Source organism: Palaemon carinicauda, chromosome 3 (assembly GCF_036898095.1).
Source record: "Palaemon carinicauda isolate YSFRI2023 chromosome 3, ASM3689809v2, whole genome shotgun sequence".
Lineage (NCBI taxonomy): Eukaryota > Metazoa > Arthropoda > Malacostraca > Decapoda > Palaemonidae > Palaemon > Palaemon carinicauda.
The window spans coordinates 63,335,392-63,342,891 of record NC_090727.1 but is presented as its reverse complement, the minus strand read 5'-3'; the positions used below and the strand labels follow the sequence as shown (position 1 = coordinate 63,342,891).

At 36.9% G+C, this 7,500-nt stretch overlaps 1 long non-coding RNA gene across 1 annotated transcript in view; it reads right to left on the bottom strand.

Moving 5' to 3' along the window:
- Nucleotides 1-6,579, bottom strand: part of LOC137638313 (uncharacterized) — an 18,766-nt gene extending 12,187 nt beyond the window's left edge. Inside the window, exon 1 of the long non-coding RNA XR_011044028.1 lies at nucleotides 6,501-6,579. This is a non-coding gene — a long non-coding RNA (uncharacterized lncRNA). The remainder of the gene's footprint in view (nucleotides 1-6,500) is intronic.
- Between the last annotated feature and the right edge of the window lie 921 nt (nucleotides 6,580-7,500).

The window sequence follows — 7,500 nt, the reverse complement described above, 5'->3', positions numbered from 1 at the left end:
CCTGTAAGTGCTTTGTGAGTCAACAAGCAAATTTTAAATTCAATCCTAGCCTTAACAGGTAACCAATGTAGATCAATCAGTGCAGGAGTTATTCTCTCCCGAAATTTAATGCCTTTTATCAGTCTAGCCGCCTGGTTTTGCACATTTTGAAGCTTCCTTAGTAGTGTATTGGGCAATTTGTAGTACAGAGAATTGCAATAATCAAGCCTTGATATTACATGACTCACCACTAAAATTTTTGTACTGCCCTCTGTTAAATATTTTCTAATAAATGCTATGTTTCTCAGGTGATAGTTACACACTTTCACTGTGTTCACAATTTGGTCCTTCATTGACAAATTACAGTTTATCAGTACACCCAAATTTTTCACAAGAGGCACAATCCCAACATCAGCATCACCAATTTTTATACTTTGAATTAACTGGTAATTCTTCAAAGCCACCCTTGTACCAAAAAACATACATTCTGTTTTATCATCATTTAATTTGAGCTTTTTCCTCTGCATCCATGTTTTTATTTCAGTCATTATCTCATCAATTTTCTTCCCTGTATCTTGTGTTGTTGAAATTGAGAGGTAAAACTGAGTATCATCTGCATATAGTTTAAAACCCACTTTTTGTTTTTTCAAGATGTGTGATAGCTCGATAGTATATATGTTAAACAAGATAGGGCCCAGGACACTACCCTGTGGTACACCCTTCATAAGTATTCTCTCATTGGATCGGTTTCCAGAAACTTCTACAATAGTCTTCCTGTTCACTAAGTAACTTTGCAAAAATTTCAGTGCTTCCTGAGTCACTCCAATAGACTTCAAGTCGTCAAGTAAGTATTCGTGCACAACAGTGTCAAAAGCAGCACTAAGATCTAACATAATTAAAATTCCACACTTTCCCCCATCAAGAAGACCTATCATATCATTCATTATTGAGCACAAAGTAGTTTCTGTAGAATGATTAGCTCTGTAGGCCGATTGATTTTCCGGGAATACCTCTAACTCGTCAATATGCGCCCACAATTGCTCACTTATGACTTTTTCAATAAGCTTTGACATGTAGGATAAATTTGAAATGGGCCTATATGAATTTAGCTCGTTTACATCACCTTTCCCTTTGTAAATTGGTTTGATCAACGCAGTTTTTTCACATCTAGGAAAACAGGATTGCTATATACTTAGGTTAATTATGTTCAGGTAAATATTATATACGACTTGTTTGTTTGGAGCTTCACTTATTGAACTGTTTGGGAAAGGGTCGTTTCCACAATATGTATTCCTCATCTCTCTCATAACCTTTAACAAGTCGCACATATTTATCTCCCTAAATTTTATTAACTTCTTTCCCTCCTTCACTGGCATAGCTGACTGTCCTTCCAAGTGATTTTGGGGGAAGCCTCTATAGATTTTATCAATTTTTTCACTAAAGAATATAGCAAAACTCTCTGCACAACGGCCATTATCCTAGGCCTATCACGCACGGGAACCCTTACGCAAAACAGGACCCACAACATCATCTTAAGGGACAGTTTTATTTTTTATGTATTTTGCGTATCACTGTGCACAATTTATGTTACTACATTGGGTGCTGTGTGTTTCTACATACTTTACATAAAACATAGGCGAGTAAGCTAACTGATCACACCAAAACAGTTGCTATACGCGAAATGATAAAACAGCCTGCAGCATGGACTGCGATTACGCCAAAGTACTTGTGCATCAATGTTCGTACACTTCACCCAGAGCGTAAACCAACTTGACACCTTTATTCACCTACTTTTACTTTCAGGGCTGGTTTCTTGTACATCACACACAAGGGAATCCCCTACACACTACAGGACATGCAAAATTAGTTTATTGTACAGGTCTATATATTCTTAGGTATTACGCACATTACTGTGCATACCTTCGCCAAAGCCACATAATAAAATAACCAATTGAAATCTGCAAATTTTGACACTAGTTTCATGCAAATCAGATAAAAATTGACGTCATAACAAAAGGATATATCTACCTTTTCGTTACCTTGACCTTTGACCCAATCACTTTCAAAATCTAATCAAATCGTCAATCATTTGACCAAATTAAATGAGATTCGGTCAAAAATTTTTGTTTGCGAATCACAAAAAACAAACAAATAAATAAATACACGGAAAGGTAATAAATCTAGGAGACAAACCTTTTACAGTTCACAACCGGACTACACTCATCCGCCATACTGGTTTCCAGCGAAAGTGGACTATACCATGTTCGCTAAAGTTCCTATTTACACCAACTAAAGGGTCACTATACGGCACTCAGAAACAGTGCACGATACGCCAATGTAGATCGTAGAAACTCAAATTACCGTCGGGAAAATAACAAAACGCACATATGCTTAAAATTTGCAAATATTCCGAACAAAATCACAAAATTATTTTTCTTAAAACATATTCTATCTTACGTGAAAAGCTTTGTATGACATTTCTCAATGCAAAAACATAACATTTCAGTAAATAATATAACCAATCTAGTCACAATTAAATGTTATTATTCAAAAAAGGCATAACTGATATATCAACGGTAATGAAATACCTGGATGTATAAGAGGGGGCGTGGCTGACGCTTAACCCAAAGACCAACAAAATTGCTAACGGGGACAGCTGGATTATTTGCAAACCTTTCATACCATATCTATAAAATATAGGGTAAATTTACAGTTTCATCTATAATGGGGAAACTGGAATAAAAATATATTTGTTGCATCAGAAATAGTGTAGTTCCAACGAATTTAATGTTTATTTTGACCGCAAACCATCCGATTTAGAGATTTACCATGTAATTGGAGTTAAAACAAAAAGTTGTTCCAGAATGCAGAAAGACCCTACTTCATCCCAACAATTATGGGGGACACCAGGTGGGGTTTTGGGTGGGGGGGGGGAATCAAATGATATTTGCAATAAATGAATACTTATCCTTCCACCACCCCTCCCCCTATACCCCTATCTAGCCCTACCGGGGGGGGGGGGGGGGGGCTCCGCCCCCCCCTGCGACCCCCCCTTAAGGCCACAGTGATTTTCAGGGCACTACTGAACCTAATAAACCCACCTAACCTAGCATAGGGGCCCTGTATCCCTACCTAGGCCTACCGGGGGGGGGGGGGGGGCTCCGCCCCCCCTGCGACCCCCCCCTTAAGGCCACAGTGATTTTCGGGACACTACCGAACCTAATACAACCACCTAACCTAGGGCCCTGTACCCCTACCTATGCCTAGCCCCTGCGACCCCCCCCCCCCCCTTTACAGCCACTACCTAACACATCCATCAAACCAAATCCAAAGTGATGGTACTGCTGTATACATCGTTATACTATCACCATTATAATATACTCTATAAATTGATGAAGCTTACCTTAAACTGTTGGTTCATAAAGATGTGCTGCTGCTTTGAGGAAAACGTGAAGCTGTTGCGAAGGTTCCTTGGCATGCAGGACAATTTTTATTTTGTAAAATTAAATTGTGTCTCTGGCACAAATGCACTAGTTTTTCAACAAATTCATTGTAAGTTAGGAAACAGTCAGGACAAGAAGATGGAATTTCAACTTCTTGTGCAACATGAGATGACGTGCTTTCTATGGTCTCCATGTCTAAGAACGAAATGAAATGGCTGGGTAGAAAATGTATTGTCGCGCTGTTGTATTGTCGCGCTGTGATTGGCCAAACATGTATTGGTAAATTTTTACAGTAGTTCCAACTCCATTTTTGTAGAGTAATTATATATTTTTGTGTGTGTTTTAATGTGTTGTGAATGGTTACGATAGTAATAGTTCGGGGAAATAAGTTGTTTTTCAGTTAGTAGCTTATACCCCCCTACTACATCCAACAAGGTTGGGGACCCTTTGGGAACACAGGGTTTTGGGTGGGGTAAATCACCATGGATACAAAACAGCATATGAATTAATGAATTAGGAGCACCTACAGATCAAACAAACCTAACCTAACCTAGGACACAGAGCCCTGACCGGGGTGCTCTGCGCCCCTGTACCTCCCCGGATAGTGTTTAAATGACCTAACCAGATCAAACCAACCTAACCTAACCTAACTTGGGAAGTATATTATGTTACAATACTAATTGAAATACAATTAAAAATGTACCTTAATTGGATGGACACAAACGTTTTGATGGTTTATATCCAGAACAAGAAGGTTGTGGCTCATCTACAGTGTCGTCGTCGTCGTCATCAGAAAAGGATTCCCTAGGTGGTGATGGTGGGTGAGTGTCACTTAAAGGTGGATACAGTTTAGCAGCTTCAAGTAAAAATTGGTGCAAAACTGAATCCTGGTAATGCTTAATAAATAAATACCTAGCAAGGTATTGTTTCAAATAGTCTTTTTTAATACCAGGCCTTTTAATCCACTCCTTAATATCACGCCACAAGCGTTAAATATTTTGTGTGTGAATATTAGGATTGTTGGGATCAACAAAATTTTCTGAGTGGTTTACTTGAAAATGAGTGTATCCACTCTCACTGATTTTATTATAACCTCGCCACGAATCACTGTAAATAATAGAGCCTGGTTTAATGTAGCGATTAATTAAAGGAATTAAAGTTTCACTTTTCCGATTGTCAGCACCAGGATCAATTAATGCCTCAAAGAATTTTTTTGATGTTCTCTCTATACCACCAAACAACCAACACTAGGTAAGAGGGCGACCTTTATGGTATTTACTATGAGTAATTAGTGTTTCATCAATTTCCACTTCAACATCAACACCACCAATGGGCTCCTGATTATTGTACCACAACTGACTCACCTCACTACAAAAACTTCTCCAATCAACACTGGTCTTTGATGAAATATTTAAATACTTAATAATTGGGCGATGTTTCCAAAATTCACTCAAAAATTGGCAAAGAAAAATCATCAACTTCCATACTGGCAATTTAACTTTATCTAAAAATGTGCCTTTCCGATCACTTACAGTAAAATTACAATATTTTCTCTTTCTGTGTCTTTTGTCTAAAACATAACCCGTACAGCGCCAAACGTTTTTATCGTTTCTGAATTGACAGGGTTTTCCACAATTTAAACACTGTACTGCTGCAGGTAGCACTCCATGTTCTCTTAAAAATTCAATGCACCGTGTTTCATTTTCATAAAAATCATGAATTAATCGAAAATAATCAAAATTGCAAGACAAACACAGAGACATAGCTTAATTCTATGAGAGACTTCAACCAAATGACAAGCAAATATGGCTGACAGCTGTCAGATTTTTACCAGGTCACGTGACTCCTAGACATACGATGTAACTACCCACAATGCAATTTTAAGAGGGAAAAATTCGCATCAGAACCACAATGCAATTCCAAACAAAAACAAATTCGCATCATAGCACAAACTGCAAACTGTGTCTGTGATAAAGTAAACAAAACACTTCGAAATTTTTCGAGGATAGGAATTCTATAACCATTCATATCTCGCATATGGTGAATTTCCCCAAAAAGTGTTCAGAGACAAAGTTTAACAATTTCTTATGCAAAATGCATCTATAATACTATAATTATTATAGAAAGAGTTGGAACTATAGTAAAATAATACCCATGTATGACGTCATAGTGGACAGGCGCTGTGATTGGCCAAACGTGTAAGACTTCATAGTGGACTAGTTTGTCTGCGGATTATAGTGGTTACAGGGCTCATTTAAGCAAATACAAGACACAGTCAACAATAACAACAGACTTAGAAAAAATCTGGGAGGAAGACATGAGTAGCGTGAGTTTGATCGTCGATATATAAAGAACTAGGCATTTGAGACAGATAATATTTTACAGAAATACAACAAAAGACTTGCTTTACTCGGGAAATATATTATTATAATAGATTTCCCATAATGGATGAAACTGTAATAATACCAAACATAGTTATATAAAATCTAAAGCGCATGCTCAACATGTTAATATTGATACTGTGTATGTGTCAATATTATGATCGTGCTTTATAAGATTTACGAAGCTTACTCGAACGAGAAATTAGACAAAAAATGTATATGTTCATGATAAATAGATATGTCATTTAGTCAGCACTATTTCGAACATCACCTTTAATACATAATACATAAATGTCATAAAATAATTTAAAAAGTATATTCAATATTTCCATCCTAATTGCCTTGATAATTCCTTGGTGCTTAAGTTAAAAAGTGCCATGTTGAACCCTCTCTCTTAATTTCCAGCCACTTATTAGTGGTATTGACAGTGATATTTTGTTTCAAGATCCTACTTTAAGTAATATGGACACCATTGTCTTCGGCAGCTCAAAATATTCAGAAAAATTGACAAGGAAAATATTTTCTATTTTCACGGTGTAATGGCCGACCAATCCTTTGGAGACGTCACCGGATAGCAATCTTTGTCGAAAACTATTATTCCGATAATCGAACCTCTGCCGTCCATGAAATGTAAAAAGAAAATCGTCCTAATACAAAGAAATAACTAAATAAGTCTTATTTTTTACCACTAGCTCACCTTCACTACCGCTCGGCTTCAACTCCAAAACCAAAGTGAGCTTTTGGAAGCAGGAATGGGTGCATTGGCCAATCAGAGACCTCCACTTTGCCAGACTTCTTTTTTTCTTTTCTTATTGGCTAAAAGCTTCATTATCTACAAAGAGGCTTTTAAAGCGCTTATCATATTGGCTGGTGGGATTAGAGCCAATTTTCGTGAATTTTCTTGATTTAAAATTGTATTCGATTAGTGTCTACAACTAAAAATTGGATAATAAAAATGTAAGTTTATAAATCTATCATTAGAAAAAAAATCAATACGTTCATGAATAATAAATGGGGATGAAGACAAAATATTATCATGATATAAAAAAAAAAAACGCATCCGTATCCAAAAACAAGGTTACGCTTGTGCAAACATTCACAAACGCATAAGCTTATTATACACTATATATTTCTTGGATGACAAGGTAAGAGACAAAACATATACCATCCTACTTCTCCAACTAGTAATAATAATGATAATAATAATAATAATAATAATACACAAAGGTTATTAAAAAAAAACATTACAAGTGGGTCTGCCCACATTATATTGAAAAGAAATTTTAGGGGATAGCAACAGTAGTCTTTTTTATTTAAATGAATTTCCAATCTGTGAACTATTTGAATTATATATATATATATATATATATAGAGAGAGAGAGAGAGAGAGGAGAGAGAGAGAGAGAGAGGAGAGAGAGAGAGAGAGAGAGGAGAGAGAGAGAGAGAGAGAGAGAGGAGGGATTCCTTAACGTAGTAAATGGGTTTGGGTACCGCCATGATCAGCAATGCTGTAATTGTCAGGGACACTCATACTAGCTTGGTTTGCTGTGAGCGACCAGACATAAATCCACACTGGTCAGCGTGATGATGAAAACTGGCATAACTTCAGATACGAATAAAGACATGCCTGAGGCCTTTGTTCTGCAGTGGGCTCGAAAGAGCCGTTGCTAGTCCACTGCAGTACATAGGCCTAAGAC